Source organism: Ctenopharyngodon idella, chromosome 15, assembly GCF_019924925.1.
Source record: "Ctenopharyngodon idella isolate HZGC_01 chromosome 15, HZGC01, whole genome shotgun sequence".
Taxonomy (NCBI): Eukaryota; Metazoa; Chordata; class Actinopteri; order Cypriniformes; family Xenocyprididae; genus Ctenopharyngodon; species Ctenopharyngodon idella.
In genome coordinates this window covers 5,602,774-5,621,793 of record NC_067234.1, presented here as the reverse complement: position 1 = coordinate 5,621,793, position 19,020 = coordinate 5,602,774, and the positions used below count along the sequence as shown (strand labels likewise).

The window sequence follows — 19,020 nt, the reverse complement described above, 5'->3', positions numbered from 1 at the left end:
TTCCCCATATGTGTTTCAACGCAGTGTCTCGTTCCCTGTTCTTAGGGAACCATGGTTACATATGTAACCTGAGAGGTTTTTTTCCTGTCTGTGACATGTTCTGAATCAAGTCATCTCAGTAGGGGTGATATGAACTGCAAGTCAGTTCTCAACTCTTTAGGCAAATAACTGGTTTTTCAAAGTCTGACGTTTTGGCTTCAGAGATTTCGATCCAAGATCAAGGATAACTTTCTGGATAAAGTTGAATGTATTCTTCATACACTTTGGGTAATCAAGATGGAGTGCATATGACAGTCCAAACAAAAGGCAGACAGCAAGAGGCAGGTCTCTGACCTCATCCATCACAATACCTCCCTCGATGATGATCGCTGTTGACACTGGATCTACAGGAAGCAATGAAGAGCAGAGAGCAGAGTCTTCATTGTTGACTGTCAAAATGCCAACAGGAATGTTCTCAAAGTTGTTTTTGTCTGAGTCCTGAAAAGATATGAATACAAAATAATGAAAGTAAATATATATTACAAAGACAACTTGTTATAGACATATAACTAGTGCTGTCAATCGATTAAAAAAAAAAAAACTTGATTAAATCACATTTTTTCAATGATTAATCGCGATTAATCAATTAAAAACACTAAGTTTTTATAATTTTTTTAATATATTTTATAATGTAATAATTTCAGTTAATCTCCAAATTAAAACAACATAAATAAACAACATAAAGACAGTACATTTTAAATACTTGTGTAATGGCATCTTTTTATGAATGAAGTCAGTATCACTGATACTAATAGCCTACAGCTACTGATGTCTCGATGAAATTGATTTCTCCCCCCAACATTAAACATGAATTATAGCCATTCAACATTAGTATAATTAAAAGCTATCATTTTTTAACATTTATTAGGCTTAAAAATAGCAAATTTTCATTTAAGTGAACTTAGAACAATCCTCACATAAACCCATAATAAATATTTACCTGTGCCCTTCCTACCTGTCTAACAGATTTTAAAAAATTTAGCTCAGAAATTGAAGTTACCAAACAGTCTGCACGGCATAATTTATAGCCTAAATTAAATATAGATTAATCATTACTAAAGCCACAAAAGTTTTTTAGTCAAGAGCAGTGAGTAATGCTCTCTGTTACCTTTGTTCTTTGATTATCTTTAATGACAGACAGCATTGGCTGCTGTCACTTTAAGAGCCTCCGCTGCTGCACATGACACGGATCTCACACACGTCCCACTTTCTCACAACCCTTTACTTTTGTTTAAGACTTTAACTCATTCAAGGCTGCTCTGAGGATACTCGACAAAACTGACATTTTTGGCATTATTGTGTGTGTTGTTGTTCATTCAAGCGTGACAGAGAACTCGATTCTGGCGTGCCGTCCATGTGCACATCTTTCTGTGCATCATGTGTGTGACAGGACATTTACAGACAGCGTGTTCTCTTTTTCTCTTTTGGCGTGCTTAAATGGTTTAAAAGCATTTGCATGAATAAGAGGATGATCATACAGTTGCAAGAAAAAGTATGTGAACCACTTGCAGAATCTGTGAAAATGTAAATAATTTTAACAAAATAAGAGAGATCATACAAAATGCATATTATTTTTTGTTTAGTACTGTCCTGAGTAAGGTATTTTACATAAAAGATGTTTATATCTAGTCAAAAAGCAATAAAAATAGCTGAATTTATTAAAATGACCCCACTCAAAGGTATGTGAACCACAGATTCTTAATACAGTGTGTGGTTACCTGGATGATCTACGACTGTTTTTTTTTTGTTTTGTTTTTTTTTGTGATGGTTGTTTATGAGTCTCTTGTTTGTTCTGAACAGTTAAACTGAGCTCTGTTCTTAAGAAAAGATCTCCAGGTCCTGCAGATTCTTCAGTTTTCAAAGATTTTTTTGCATATTTGAACCCTTTAGAGCAGTGACTGAATGATTTTGAGATCCATCTTTTTACACTGAGGACAACTGAGGGACTCAAACACAACTATTAAAAAAGGTTCCAACATTCACTGATGCTCCAGAAGGAAACATGATGCATTAAGAGTCGGGGAATGAAAAGTTTTGAATTCTGACTTTTGAAATTTTAATTTTTCTTCCGGGAAGCATGCAAGTATCTTCTGTTGCTTCCGAAGGGCAGTACTAAATGAAAAACAATGATATTTCAACAAAATAAGAATAATTGATAAATCTTTTAGTGTTGCTTTGTTAGGAAGATCACTCATAATGCTGAGATTGCAGAGTGCGTTATTGAAGTCAGGATCTTCATACTGCAGTGTGAAGTCATAAGTCAGTTGGAGTTTCTCTTTTAATTGTAAAAGCTTCTACTGAGACAGGCTTTTCTGGGAAAGTTAATTTCCGTATATTTCCATCATTAATGATAACTGAATACTAGTCCTCGGTCCATGTTGGTTCATTCTGTAAAAGAAAACACTTAGCATGTTAGGTTTACAATCATGTTTTCATGTATTCAGCATAAAATATACAGTTTTAATGTCACAAAAGGTTTTCCTCTGAGTCGGTAAGCTGAGAGAGGGAAAACATTGTTCAATTCAGACAGTTCAGTGACTGAATGGGGACTTAAATGACTGCCACAAAGCTCATAGGACCATAAGTGCTCATTGTACCACACGGTCATTTGTCTGCAGACAAACACAACACAAGCGTTAATAAATACAAGTCTTGTAATCTGTCTGAAATCTGGGAGACCAGAGCACGAACCAGCTGAAACAATCATGTCCGGCACATACTTAATCCCATCCACACAGACTGAGGATGCCACCAGAACAGTGTTTGGCTGACCATTCATCTGAATGAGGCACTGCTGCACATCATCAGGGAATGATGAAACAACGACAACTTTATGTTTTTGAATTTCCACAGGTGGTTTGAAAAAAGACGGAGAAGCTAAGTGGAAACCCATCATTCTTTGGTGTCTTACTGCCAGTGTGAGACAAACATTTTTGAAGTTTTGTGTTGCATGTACAATCTTCTTGAAGAATTTATGTTTCCCCTCGAAGCGCATGGTCCAAACATCTATTAATGGTCCAAAAGTCCTAATTAGTTTGGGGTAGTGCTCTATGTAGTGATGTTTGGGTCGAAGTTTTGTAGAGGGAAACAATGTCTGAAATAAATGGCGGTGTTCTGAGATCATGGTCTCAAAAAAGGCAAGAGACTCTTCTGAAAATCTTGAAAACACAGCTAATTCAACCACATCTTTAAGAGTCATGATCAGGTCCCAGACCAGGTCACCTTCAGGGACATTCTGTCCAATCAGAAAAGGAAGTAATCTAAGAAGAGTCCAATTTTCATGGGCATTGCCTACAATTGTTGACTTTGCTGTGTGACTCTTGGGTATAATCTGAGGCCAGTCTGTTTTGTCTGTAAATGTGTAAGGGAACTCTTTGATTGCTTTATTCAAAAACTCCAAAGAGATGCATTTTTGTTCAATTAGCTTCTGAAAGCATAGTGACAACTCAAAAAGCACAATACCTTCTGAAAGGTCGTGTAAGATGTCGGGCGGGAAACCATCCACAACATGAAAATGTTTCAGATTCTCACTCTGTGTGCAGCTAGATTTTACCCCACGCTCTTTGGACAGGGCAGGATTCTGACCAACATCTTCTACATGCTTGTCCTGAGTCACTTTGGTTCGGAGCTGGCAGAAACCAGACTGTACTTCACTGTCCTGCATTTCTTCCCTGGTGGCCATGCAGAATCTGCACATATGATTTACCATAAAACTCTCCTGGAAACGCGCAAGAGAATGAGATGCCAAATTGTCCGCTGCAACAAAAAATACAGTGCCTTTAATGCTAGCTCCAAGTTGTTCCAAGTACAGGCCCTGATCCTCAAGAGTTATAAGGTCTTGAATGAGAGGATGGAGAATTTTGCCATAGCCATGCTTCTTGACCACACTGGTCTTACAAAGGAGGGCAAGCTGAATAGAATGGAGAGACGAACGATACTTTGGATGCAGATTGTAAAGAACCCAGTAAATGGCACACATCTTGTGTTTTTTTTCTTGCTGTTCCTAGGGGATTTGAAACTTCAAAATCATCGATGTACAAGCAAAGTGCAATGCGGAATTCTTCATCCATGAAGAGGGCATTTTCGTTAAAACGAGAACCATCTCTGTAGGAGCTAAAATCATGTGATTGTCCTACTTCAGTTGATAAAGCTTTATCCATTATGTCTCCATTGCTTAACATTGCATGCAACATCTTCAAAATCAGGATATAAACAACAGTTTGTGAACTGTCCATTTTATATTCAACTGGCATTACAATTGGGAATTCTCTCAAGACATATGATTCTCTCTTCGCAGATGTAGACAATGATCCATCATTGCTAGTGCATTTTAGAAAAGCATTTGATTATTTGACTACACTAATAACTTCACTTACAACCGATTCTGAAATGTCACCACAATATTTCCTAAGAACCGGCAGAATAGTGCTCTTTAGCAGTAGCTGAGATAACAGAAATATCTGATTGATTTGTTCTATCACTACCTTTATGGCAGTTTCTGAAATGTGGAGTATTGTTTGCATCTTTAGAAAAAAAGAAGCAATGCAATGTTCTAACTGGCTATCAAGATCTTCTCTTGTTTCACTGGAAGCTATTTCAAGTTCATCATTATGAGACAGTTCATCCATAAATGTGTCTTCCTCAACATGTGTGCTACTAACAACATGCGTCACTATTGAGGGCTTAAATTTACATTCAATGTCATGTTGCTTTGATCTGTGAGCATTAACTGTCGAGTGAACGTTACTTTGAAAATCACACCCTTCAAATGGGCACACAACACTTTGCTGCAACTTTACATGCTTTCGCAGGTGAGGAAAAAAAATCGGCCTTTGTACAAGGTTGTGCAAAATCGCATAACTGACATTGAAACACGTCTTTTTCAGTGCTTGCTTTCCCGCAATCTGATGCGTGCCAAGTGGAAAAATGCACTTTAAGAGCATTAAAAGACTTAAATGTGCACAAACACTCCTTACACAAGCATGGGACAGGCGATAAACAAGTGTAATTTCCATGATTTAATCTGCAGTGTTTTAGTAAAAGCACTCTTCTGTGTGTGTGGTATGAGTAGTACTTACAAGGCCAAAGAGACGGCATTGAAGTCCAAAATGCACCAGAAGTCACTTCTCTGTTTATTTTCTTCGGTTCGATTTCTTCATTCTTTTCTAATGCAATGCTGACAGAAATGTCTTTCCACAAGCGAAAACGACACAACGACACGATGACACACGAAGACTATCTATAATGGCGGATTTCACCCGAAGTGCGGAAATTTTCATCCAATGAAAATCGTTCTTCTTTTTCTTCTTTGTCTCATGTGAGTTTTACTGGAGGGTTTTTTTTCTTGTTTGTTTTTGTTTTTTGATTAACTTTTTATTATAATTTTTAGCTGCATTTTTTTTTTTTTTTGTCGCGTTGCAAAGCGTTGCAAATTGAATTAGACCACCTATTGTGCTGATGTATGATGAAGGCATTTAGAAATGACAAGTTTAGAAGTTTAGAAATTTCTCTATATTATGTACTTTATGCCACTACTCGTAATGACATTTAAAATCATTTAAATAATTTTACCATTACTTGACCTGGTATTTAATTATGAATTTTGAACATTCAACCTGTGTGTCTCAAACCCCAAAATACTTAAGATAACTAAACTTGTGCTTTTGTCTACAGTCTAAAATAATGTGACCAGATTTCTGAAATACCGTAGAAACCAGGGACATTTCCCTATTTGACAAATATTTTTAACATTTATTATTGAATTTAATGTTTTCATTTTCACAAGCTATACAACTTTTAACTGTTTTTAACTAGTGTTTTGCATTTTAGACACATTTTAAGCACAAAGTTGCAAGTGTATTATTATTTATTATATTATTATTATTTTATATATTCATATCTGAGAGTCTACCTTCACCACGTGATATAATCAAAATGAAATTCCCATTATTAAAGATAGGAAACCTTTAACTATAAGCTGAAATGAGTGACAGATAAATTGAGATTGACCCAATTTTTATGAAGTTTTATGAACAAAATGGCACTCAAAACAAATCATGTTACCTTTACAAGGGATATTTGAGTAAATTAGACTGAACACAAATAGTAAGATTTACTAGATCTACATCAGTAAAGTAAACACACTACTTCACATTAAGTAAAGTCAACAGAAAAAAATAAGTTAACATGTTTGTTAGATTTTACAGTGTGGGAACTGGAAATCTGCTGTCACAGAAATCTCATTCTGTGAATGTGTGTATATATGTGTGTACTTTCATTCACATTTATATGGGAACGTGCAATATACACCGATCAGGCATAACATTATGACCACCTTTCTAATATTGTGTTGGTCACCCTTTTGCTGCCAAAACAGCCCTGACTTGTCGAGGCATGGACTCCACTAGACCCCTGAAGGTGTGCTGTGGTATCTGGCACCAAGATGTTAGCAGCAGATCCTTTAAGTCCTGTAAGTTGCAAGGTGGGGCCTCCATGGATCGGACTTGTTTGTTCAGCACATCCCACAGATGCTCGATTGGATTGAGATCTGGGGAATTTGGAGGTCAAGTCAACACCTCAGACTCGTTGTTGTGCTCCTCAAACCATTCCTGAACCATTTTTGCTTTGTGGCAGGGCGCATTATCCTGCTGAAAGAGGCCACAGCCACCAAGGAACACTGTTTCATGAAAGGGTGTACATGGTCTGCAACAATGCTTAGGTAGTTGGTACGTGTCAAAGTAACATCCATGGATGGCATGACCCAAGATTACCCAGCAGAACATTGCCTTAGGCCAGAGCTGGACAGTAACGAACTACATTCACTTGAGTACTGTACTTAAGTACTTACTTACACTTTGTGACTATCTGTACTTTACTTGACTATTATTTTTTCTGGAAACTTGTTCCTTTAACTTCACTACACATTTGAAAAGACAAATATTGTACTTTTTATTGTCGAGGTCCTTGAGTAGAAAGTAGTTACGTTAGTCAGGAGGTGATTTTTCTTCTTCTCTAAAACATGATTGGTTTTTTGCAGGCGACAGACAGCCTATCAGTAATCACTCTTGTAAGGCCACATGTCGATTTCCCATTAATTTTTTTTGAAGACATCAATTGGTGGCAAAATAGACGAAGAAAGATCCTCGGCGCAGTGCGCGCATCCATGGCCATACTTCCAGTTTTTAGAAAAGAGTAAAGATTCTTTTCATTTGAAATGTTTGCTTTGTTTACTGAAAACAAACCACATCACAGCCTACAAAAACTCTCCATCCAACCTGCGGAAGCATATTGAAGTATATCTACTTTTAATTTCTGGTAAAAGCTTGAAATGGATATTGCCTGTGCTTTTAGAGCTTAATTTCAGTAAGAAGTATGGACAGGCAAATGATTTATGCATTTGCCCGCTTAATTGCACCGCTAACGCACTGGTAATGATGTTAGTTAACACGCAAAAACATAGTCTACACCGCGTCTGACTCTGCACTGGACACGAGTGGCGTGACGCAACAAAAGACAAATCCTCAACAGTAAACAGATTTTTTTAGAGTTAGTCATCATTTGTTTAATTTTAAATTTGTTTAAATTTAAACCAGTTTAATTTCTATAGGTTTTGTAACCTTCTAAAAGTTCTTAATTCCACAGACACTACAAAATGTTCAGTGTATTCACTAGGTTGCTTCAGAGGCATAAGGTACTGTAGGCCTATTACATACAACAATGCAACAATAATAAAACAATGCATTGACATTTACTTTTGATACATAAGTACTTTTAAAAACAAGCACTTCTGTACTTTTAATTAAGTAAAAATCAGTCTTTACAACTTTTACTTGTCATGGAGTAATATTTATTACCAAATTGACTATTATGACCAATAGTATCTGTCTTTTAACTCAAGTAAGGAAGTTGTGTACTTTGTCCACCTCTGAAGCATCACACTCCCTCCGCCGTCTTGCCTTCTTCCCATAGTGCATCCTGGTGCCATGTGTTTCCTAGGTAAGCGACGCACACGCACCCGGCCATCTACGTGATGTAAAAGAAAACATGATTCTTCAGACCAGACCGCCTTCTTCCATTGCTCTGTGGTCCAGTTCTGAGCATGCCCACTGTTGGCGCTTTCAGCGGTGGACAGGAGTAAGTGTGGGTCTGCGGCTATGCAGCCCCATATGCATCAAACTGCGATGCACTGTGTGTTCTGACACCTTTCTATCAGAACCAGCATTAACTTCTTGTGCAATTTGAGCTACAGTAGCTCGTCTGTTGGATCAGACCACACGGGCCAGCCTTCGAGATGCCCAGGCGTCTAGCCATCACAATTTGGCCCTTGTCAAACTCGCTCAAATCCTTACGCTTGCCCATGTTTCCTGCTTCTAACACATCAACTTTGAGGACAAAATGTTCACTTGCTGCCTAATATATCCCACCCGCTAACAGGAGCTGTGATGAAGAGATAATCAGTGTTATTCACTTCACCTGTCAGTGGTCATAATGTTATGACTGATCGGAGTATGTACACAATGAAGGATAAAACTTCGCGAATATTACATGTAATGCTATTTTTGTCTTTTTTAAATATTTTTATATGTATCAATATACAGCCATATATGGTCAACGCATATTGCAGTATACTGAAAACTACAATCGCATTATCTAGGTTTGTTAGTTTCTCTTTAGAAAAAACGGACTGGTGCAATTTTATTCTGACTTCAGCATTTACATAACATTTGAAAAGATGATATTAGTTTTATTCTGACTGAAATCAAACATGTAAAGTGCATGTAAATGTGATTACTGATGTGATCATACACAGAACAAAACATCATTTCACTAATGGAGCTATAGATTAAGGGCCAGATTTACTAACAGCTTGTGCCAACGCAAACCCTCTTTTTAGTCAGGATTTACTAAAGACACGCAGTGAAAAATTAGCAATGTAAAGGCGTAGACATGATTGTTTTTGCGGCTGACCTTATCGCGGTGGGCTTCCGTACGTGCATCATGACGGAAGTGCCGGTACGCACGGAAAACTGGCGGTACGCTAAAGGTAAAAATAGAGAAGTGATGGTACTGCGTACTGGCCCACGTCGATCACTGATTTACTGGTATTTGCACCATAATTATACACCCAAAAAAGCATGTCTTAAACCAGATGCTAATTTGCACTGCTCTTGGTAGATTGTGTTGGTTATTATGGAAATGATCCGGCTGTGTCCGAGTTCATTAATTTGCGCGTCATCAGTAGATCGTGCGCAGAACTTTCCACTGCCTTCTGAGATTTTTTGGAATTGCGCTCTCACACTAATTTGGACTGTTTAGTAAATCTGGGCCCCAAGTGTTTACTGTCAAGTCAGAAAACAAACACAGTATAGAAACTGTCTGTCTGACACAGGTTTACCTTCATATCAACTGAAAATGTGCCAGTTACATGTATTTGAAACCAAATGTTTAAGGAAATTAAGTTAATCAAACATTGTTTTTTTTTTTTTGTTGTTGTTGTTTTTTTAGATTCCAAAAGATAGAAGCTATACAAAAACACTTTATTTACTAAATATTCAATTTACCATTATATTTATAACACACTACTCTATACACAACCAGCCACTAAAAATATAGCAACCGAAATATACTGAATGAATAGTTAAAACTAAATTTTGGAGAGAAAAAAAATGATTCCAGCTTATGTTCATATATTGTTTTATATTAATTAATTATAATTCAGACTTAATAACTCACAATAGAATTAATGTAATTAATAAATTTTATTAAACATATTTATTAAACAATATGTATGTGAACATGAACCAGAATTGAACTGCATATCACAGAAAAACACTATACTGACATATGGTTTTGTCAATAGCAGTAGTGTTGTACAACCCCGTTTCCGGGAAAATTGCATTACATTTTATAAAATGCAATTAAATCAATAATACAAAAGAAAACAAAAGTAAAAATAAAAATTTCTAATGTGTTCACTGGCCAAATTAATTGTATTTTGTAAATATAAACAAATTTTGATTTTGATGGCTGCAACACACTCCAAAACAGTTGGGACAGAGGCATGTTTACCGCTGTGTCACATCACCTTTCCTTTTAATTACACATTTTAATCATTTGGGAATTGAGTATACTAAATGTTGCAGTTTTGCAAGTGGAACTTTTGGCCAGTTTCACCTGATACAAGACAGCCGTTCAATAGTACGTGGTCTTTTTTGTCTGATTCTCCTTTTCATGATGGGCTGTACATTTTCAATAGGAGACAGATCTGGACTGCAGGCAGACAGTCAAGCACATCCACTTTATGGTATAGAGTGTCTTAGAAACAGCTGTTGTAACATGTAGCAGGAGGCCTGGCATTGTCTTGCTTCCCAGGAAAGATGTCATCTTGATGGCAGTATAAGTCTCTGTACAATCCCAGTATACGCCTGCATGTTAATGATGCTGTCACACATATGCAAGTCACCCATGCCATTTGCACTGATGCACCCCCATACCATGACAGATGTTTGCTTTTGCTCCTGTATGGAAGTTAATTAATGCCAAATGTTTTTGAAATGAAAAGCTTGTTTAATTACACTGATTGAAAAAAAAAAAAAAAAAAAAAAAACATATTGCATTAACCGTGCTTGCAGTATTTTGCTTGCAATGCATTGTATTTTTAGTGCTTGCATTTTTATGGGCTGAAATTCAACATGGTCTTATATTTATGCTGTGAATATTTCAATTCAAAACATTTCACACATATTTTCATCATTAAAAATTCTAAGATTCATATTCACCTTTCAGATTTCACTTCCAACATATTCAGTCTGTTTAAAAATACAACCTAAAATATTCAACAGGCAATTTTCGGTCCATTTTATTTTGCTTTACAAATTCGCTTCCACAAATTCAATGGTTCAAATTCGACAGTGAATTCATCATTGGATCCGGGATCTGCAGGAATAGCAGTAGATTGCCGATGCATCGGGGCCAGAATAAATGCGGAAAAGCTGATAAAGACACAAAAGCAGTGTTTACGTTTAATTCAGTGTCTTCACGATTACTTTCCCTGTGTATAGCCTACATGCAAGCAGCTTTCTCTAACGTGAACGCGATTGTAACGCTTTTCTCCCTGATGCTTATGTAGCCTATAACACACATTACATCTGAGGAATGCTAAACAATTATATCTCGGTTGTTTTAGTTTCCTTAACTCGTATCATAGCTTGCTCGACACTGTGCTGTAATACTGGGGTTGCCCTGATACGTCACACTCCAAGATTCCCCAACAACACTGAAAACATTAATCTTGTACCTTATTGATGTATATAGAATATACACAATACTACATAGGCTATACTATATACAACAAGTAGATGAATGTGCTTTGCCATAAAAAATGTAAAAAAAATCACACAACAGGCTACACGGCAGGCTAATCATTTTCTTTATAATATGGGAGAAAAACGCTTTTGCACGTTGTGTTCTGGGCTCATCTGCTTAACTGTACATAGTATATACTGAATTTGGTCTTTTATCATCACAATTAGGGCTGTCACGATATTAGATTTTTCACACCACGGTTATTGTGGCCAAAAGAATTCACGATATCAATATATTGCGTTATCTATAGAATCCTTGAGGAAAAAAATTTATCAGTCTAAATAATTTTTACTTTGTTTATTTAGTTTTTCTCTTTCAGGGTTGCTGCACATTTTTTAAAGTCAAATTTAAGGCTTTTTAAGGCCTGAAGAAATAAAAAAAATAATACTAGCCTGGTAGCCTATACATTATGGCTGTTACCAATCAAATGAAATCATTATCAACAAAATCCATCTTTGCAATACAGAGGTGACACAGAATGAGAAGTGGCATTAATATATTTACACAGCATTTACAATTTGTCTACATAAATTTAATTCAATATTTAAATATGGATTTTTTTTCTAATTTTAACTTTTTAATTAAAATGTACTTTAAATATGAAACTAAACTGCCAGTAGGTGGCAGCAAGTCACTGTCTTAATGAGTGAGTCAGTCATTCATTCAACCGATTTGTTCAAATGACTGATTCATTCAGGAAGGAAGCAAGTGACCGTCTTTATTAACTGGGTCATTTAATCATTAAACTGATTTGTTCTAAACGCAGATTCAGTCAGTATAACAAAAACATTTCTGTCTGTTGCACAGGGGCTCTGTTCTGCTGTTCATAATTTTGAAATTTTCGTTGAAGAAATAAAGAAAAAAAAAACAATATTAACAATACTGTGTCTAAAATGTAACTCGCATTGTTCATTTAATAAGTTAAATGAACGTTGCATTTGTGCTGATTTGGGGAAAACGGCACTCTTGCTCGTGTGAATTTGTAATACAACTACATCTTATCATTTGATATAATGACAAAAACTCGTCGGGGCAAAAATGCCCGTGTATCTTGAATTTTGTGGGCATATAACTGCATGCACGCTGAGTAAGACGAGTAAAGAAAAAGGCGGTACTTATTAAAAGAATCACCCTTTATTTAAATATATGAACACAGAAAATCGCTGTTAACAGGTTAATATAACATTTCCCATTCCATGACTAGTAAAATACTCTCTGTTAAATGGCGTAATCTGCAGGGTGATGGACACGGAGGTGGGTAAAAAGATTGGTGGTGTTGCCAACCTTCGCACTGACTGGAGCCAGGCAACTGAGGCAAATTCTGCAGATTGGGCTGTCTAAGGTGCTGTTTTCTTTGAAGCTGAAAAACTCCCATACTGTCGAGCATACTTTTTTCGGGTTTGGACAGAGCCTTTAGTTCTCCTGTTTGGACGACTCTCGGAATAGCTGTGCGCGCTGCGTCATCTTCTTGTTTGACAGGTGTCAGCGTTAAGGTGCAATATTGCCACCTGAGAGGTCAACCAGGTATTGGCGCTGGAGTATTTACATGTCATGATATCATGAGCGTCCTATTCATTTTAAATATTGTGGTTATCGCCAATACCGGTTGTAACACAGTTCGTAAGATGTGGGAAGAAGGAGGCGGGAACCGGCGAACATTCAAACAATAAACTTTAATAAAATAAACAAAACGAAAGTAATGCCGGCAGACCCTCGCGGACGTCTGCCGGCCACACAAACATAATAAAACAAAATAAAGTCCAGGCCTGGTCCTCTCTCGTCCTTCACTGTCGTCGCTCCTCCTTTTATGCTTCCGGAGCTCCTCCGTGAGAGACTCAAGGCCGGTGCGCCTCACAGGTGGAGCTTGTTAACTCTCGCGTCACCGGCCTCGCGCCGTTCCCTCACGGCTCTCGCCCGCCCTGCTCGTCACACCGGTATATTGTCACACCCTAAATTAACACAATATCGATATTTCATGCTTTGAATATCACGATTGTCGTCAATACCGGTATATTGCGACACCCCTAATCACAATAAACCACGTTAAGCGTTTTTTCTAAGTGAAACTGCTTATTTCGATAGTTGTTAATTTAGGGACCATCTCTAAAGTTACAAACAACATTGGTATACATGTTTCTAACTTCAATAGCATTTGAAGAGAACAACTTACAGTTACGCTTACGTTCATATTCTGAGTGCATCTGCTTGCCTGTAGCCTATATAGTATAGCCTACATCAGCAATAATGTGTGTGTTTGGTCTTCTATATCACTGTATCAAAGTCCCTTTAAGACAAGTCATTTCACTCAGTGGCCATCTTTGAAACGCCTCTTGGGCATTCAAGTGCAGCTCCTATCTCTTTGAATGAGGAAACATCAAATTCTCCAAAGCTGTTTGCCAAGATTTCGATTAAATTTCGTATTTGAAATCACCAATGCAATCTGACAACAACTGTCTACTAATTTTTTTTTTCTAAATGCTCGAATCATGACAAAAAACAATATTATTCAGGCTGGATCAAGCTAATGCGCATGCACAGTCCTAAATGCGTGTCTCTTGTGCCTCATTTCTGACTGTTTCTATAGGAACCTGAGCTTCTAACGGCCACTGCAGTGACGCGATGACTTTTCCCAATCGGCGATTGGCTCTTATTTTGAAGGCGGGACTTATTCCGCCATATTGTGCGTTGCACTTTCTCCCATTCAGAACAATATGAGTGATGCGTCTTGTGTTATTCTATAGTCTTTGACTGTATTAGCCTATTAAGCCACTGTTAAGCATTCTATATGTCCCCACGGTGGGAGAATCCTTGAGTATGACGTATGAGGGAACCCCAGTACTGCAGCACAGCGCCGTGATATAAAGTTAAGGAAACTAAACAACCGAGAGCAATATATAGTGGGTACGGAAAGTATTCAGACCCCCTTAAATTTTGCACTCTTTGTTATATTGCAGCCATTTTCTAAAATCATTTAAGTTCATTTTTTTTCCTCATTAATGTACACACAGCACACCATATTGACAGAAAAACACAGAATTGTTGACATTTTTGCAGATTTATTAAAAAAAGAAAAACTGAAATATCACATGGTCTTAAGTATTCAGACCCTTTGCTGTGACACTCATATATTTAACTCAGGGGCTGTCCATTTCTTCTGATCATCCTTGAGATGGTTCTACACCTTCATTTGAGTCCAGCTGTGTTTGATTATACTGACTGGACTTGATTAGGAAAGCCACACACCTGTCTATATAAGACCTTACAGCTCACAGTGCATGTCAGAGCAAATGAGAATCATGAGGTCAAAGGAACTGCCTGAAGAGCTCAGAGACAGAATTGTGGCAAGGCACAGATCTGGCCAAGGTTACAAAAAAAATTTCTGCTGCACTTAAAAAAAAGTTCCTAAGAGCACAGTGGCCTCCACAATCCTTAAATGGAAGACGTTTGGGACGACCAGAACCCTTCCTAGAGCTGGCCGTCCGGCCGAACTGAGCTATCGGGGGAGAAGAGCCTTGGTGAGAGAGGTAAAGAAGAACCCAAAGATCACTGTGGCTGAGCTCCAGAGATGCAGTCGGGAGATGGGAGAAAGCTGTAGAAAGTCAACCATCACTGCAGCCCTCCACCAGTCGGGGCTTTATGGCAGAGTGGCCCGACGGAAGCCTCTCCTCAGTGCAAGACACATGAAAGCCCGCATATGGAGGACTCCAAGATGGTGAGAAATAAGATTCTCTAGTCTGATGAGACCAAGATAGAACTTTTTGGCCTTAATTCTAAGCAGTATGTGTGGAGAAAACCAGGCACTGCTCATCACCTGTCCAATACAGTCCCAACAGTGAAGCATGGTGGTGGCAGCATCATGCTGTGGGGGTGTTTTTCAGCTGCAGGGACAGGACGACTGGTTGCAATCGAGGGAAAGATGAATGCGGCCAAGTACAGGGATATCCTGGACGAAAACCTTCTCCAGAGTGCTCAGGACCTCAGACTGGGCCGAAGGTTTACCTTCCAACAAGACAATGACCCTAAGCACACAGCTAAAATAACAAAGGAATGGCTTCACAACAACTCCATGACTGTTCTTGAATGGCCCAGCCAGAGCCCTGACTTAAACCCAATTGAGCATCTCTGGAGAGACCTAAAAATGGCTGTCCACCAACGTTTACCATCCAACCTGACAGAACTGGAGAGGATCTGCAAGGAGGAATGGCAGAGGATCCCCAAATCCAGGTGTGAAAAACTTGTTGCATCTTTCCCAAAAAGACTCATGGCTGTATTAGATCAAAAAGGTGCTTCTACTAAATACTGAGCAAAGGGTCTGAATACTTAGGACCATGTGATATTTCAGTTTTTCTTTTTTAATAAATCTGCAAAAATGTCAACAATTCTGTGTTTTTCTGTCAATATGGGGTGCTGTGTGTACATTAATGAGAAAAAAAATGAACTTAAATGATTTTAGCAAATGGCTGCAATATAACAAAGAGTGAAAAATTTAAGGGGGTCTGAATACTTTCCGTACCCACTGTATGGCTTCCTCAGACGTAATATTTGATCTGTACATCAGTATCGGGGAGGGGAATTATGTTATAATCTTATTCGCGTTAGAGAAAGCTGCTTACATGTAGGCTAGACAGGGAAAGTAACTGTGAAGACACCGAATCAAACATAAACACTTTATTGTCTTTATCAGCTTTTCCACATATATACTTGCCATGATAATCATCACAGACACATAGGCTACTTACCGCTTGCTGTAAATCTGTTTTATGAATGTATGAATGAATGAATGAATGACTCTCTCTAGCCATTGCTCCGGTCTTCATTAACAGCCGCTGGCGCCACCTGCTGATGAGGACGACTAACAGCAGATGGAGATCATGCATCAGCAATCTACTGCTATTCCTGCAGTTCCTGGATGTGCAGTGTTGAAATTTTTGTTGAATTTAAACCACTGAATTTGTGGAAGCAAATTTGTAAAGCGAAATAAAATTGACCAAAAATTGCCTGCCGAGTATTATAGGTTGTATTTTGGAAGTATTTTGGAAGTGAAATCTGAAAGGTAAATATAGATTAGTATACTGAATTATTAATAAAAATAAAAATACAATACATTAAAATACAAGCACAGTTAATGCAATGCATATTTTTTTTCAATTAGTGCAACTCAACAAGCTGTTTTGTTTCAAAAACATTTGTCACTATTTTACTAGTACTAGGAGTGAGAGCAAGCACAAGGTGAAGCAAGACATGACAAGACAATACATTTCAACATAAAAATCCCAAACCTAGACACACATGTGCTGAGTTCATTTCAAAAGATTTTAGAATATCCAAGTGAAACTGTTCTGAAACAGCCCACAATAGGTGAGGGTCGTGATTGGGTATAAAAAGAGCATCTCAGTCTTTGCAAGCAAAGATCATGGGTCATGGCTCACCACTTTATGCCAAATATTATGAGAGAATTGTCAAATAATTCAAAAATCACATTTCTCAATGCAAGCTTGCAAACAATTTAGGTCTTTCATCATCTACCATACATAATACCATGAAAAGATTCAGCGAATCCAGAGAAATCTCAGTCCGTGTAGGGCAAGGCAGGAAACGTATTGTGACCTTCGAGCCCTCAGATGGCAGTGCATGAGAAACCATCATGCTACTGTGTAAAATAAAGCCACGTGTGGATCTGGGGTACATTGTAAACCTTTGTCACTTAATAGTCTGCCGCTGCATCAAGAAATGCAACTTGAATCTCTGTTACACAAGGAGAAAGCTATACACCTGTTCAATGCAGAGATGCCGCCGAGTTCTCTGGACCTGAGCTCATCTTATCTAAAAGACAGTGGAAATGTGTGCTTGTCCATGTCCATGTTTCAGCATATTTTTGGGAAAAACAGACATCGTAAAATACTTATTTTACTAAATATTACATTTAGGTTTATATTTATAACACATATGAACAATGACACTATTTAATCTAATCTAGAGCTGCTGTACAGCTGAAACAAACTTTGTTGCATAATTTTCATGTTGATCACTGTAAAGCTGCTTTGAAACAATCTGTTTTATATATAAATATAATATATAAATAAAGGTGACTTGACAACCAGCCACTACAACTGAAATGTAAACTGAATGAATAGTTAAAACTGAATTGTGAAAAAATCACCCCACCAATTTATGTTCAGGTATTTTTTTATGTTAATTAATATTTCACTGAGTCACTTTCAATATTTTATATTCTCCTACACTGGACAATAAAGTGATAATTATGTGTGTGTCTCCACAGATTTCATTACATTATCTACAAGAAGAGAAAAGCTGCTGTAAAGTTTCTACTGAATCTGTTTGTTTCAGCATCAGAGTTTGATGAAAATACAGAAGAAAATTACACTGAACTATTAACATCTGTGTGCAGCTACACATCTTTCCCCTGTGATAAGGATTATTATGATGATCCTGAGGAGTATCAGATTGATCAGTGTGATTTCCTGCTGGATCTGTGTTCTCATGTGAAGGACTATGAGACTCAAACAGGCAGGAGTGTCCTTCCAGCATTACAGACAATTTATCAGTTGTCAGCTCCTGCAGTCTGGAGAATAAAGCTCTCAGAGAGAAAGAGCTCCATCCTCCTAGAAGTGCTGAAACTCCAAACAGAGAAGAAACCAGTAGAGCTGAGAGACTGGACAGATGAAGAGAGTGAAGTGAGGGGATTCCTCCAGTGTCTGCCCTACATCTCACAGCTCAGGTGAGACCCTGGTGGGAAAAAGACCACACATGCTTGTGTATTGTATTCAGTGCTCACAATAGAATTAATTAAATAAATGTTAATGTCTGGTAGACAATATATATGTGGATATGATACAGAATTGAAAACACTGAATTGAAGTGTGGTTTTGTCAACACCACAGCAATGAGTTGCATACACTTTTTAGACTAGTCTTACAAGTTAGTAAACTCATTTTTTTTTTTTTTCAAGACCGATAATAACTGTTTTAAACCAGTTACATAAAAAGTAAATTGTTTTAATTTGAATCTGTAATTACAAGACTGATTAGCCCTAACTAATGGCTAGTTGTTCAGACTAGTTCTTATGACACGGTCTTAATTTAGCAGCTAGGTTTATGCACCTGGCCGGTGACAGTCGTGTTGTAAGTAGATCTGTTGATCAAATCCTTCTCTCACTCTTGTTCAGTCATTCTATAGACCTTATGTAGCTCCGCCCCTTTTCGCGCTGTGCTCGTTGTCTTTTGACTTCCGGTTTGTATTTCCACAGCAATTTTACGTATTTATGAATAAACTGCTCATTTTAAAATCTTCCCGGTTTTGCAAGTGGATTTGTTGGCCAGTCTCGCCTGATACAAGTCTGTGGTCGTCGTTGTCTGATTCTCCTTTTCATGATGGTCTGTACATTTTGAACAAGTACAGTACTGCTTAGGACTATATTGGCCCAATTGAAGTATATGTTTATGCCATGGGTTTCATGTGACGTCACTTTGTTTTATTGCCGCCATTTTTGTGTCCGGTCCAGTGGCGTAGTGCTGAAACAACAACAACACAGAGAATTCACAACATTTCATTACAATAGTGTTCTCATTATAATGTTATGTAAATGACAGTCCCACT

The 19,020-nt window shown here is 37.7% G+C and overlaps 1 protein-coding gene across 2 annotated transcripts in view; it reads left to right on the top strand.

Annotated features, from left to right (window-relative positions):
• Positions 1-19,020, top strand: part of LOC127496077 (uncharacterized) — a 485,656-nt gene that overhangs the window by 195,620 nt on the left and 271,016 nt on the right. The window contains exon 1 of one of the 2 annotated variants that reach the window (XM_051863679.1): positions 17,711-18,142. The exons of the other annotated variant lie outside the window; for it this stretch is intronic. The gene's annotated coding sequence lies outside the window, so the exon portion shown is untranslated. Of the gene's footprint in view, positions 1-17,710; positions 18,143-19,020 lie in introns of those variants that run through there. 2 annotated transcript variants of the gene reach the window in all.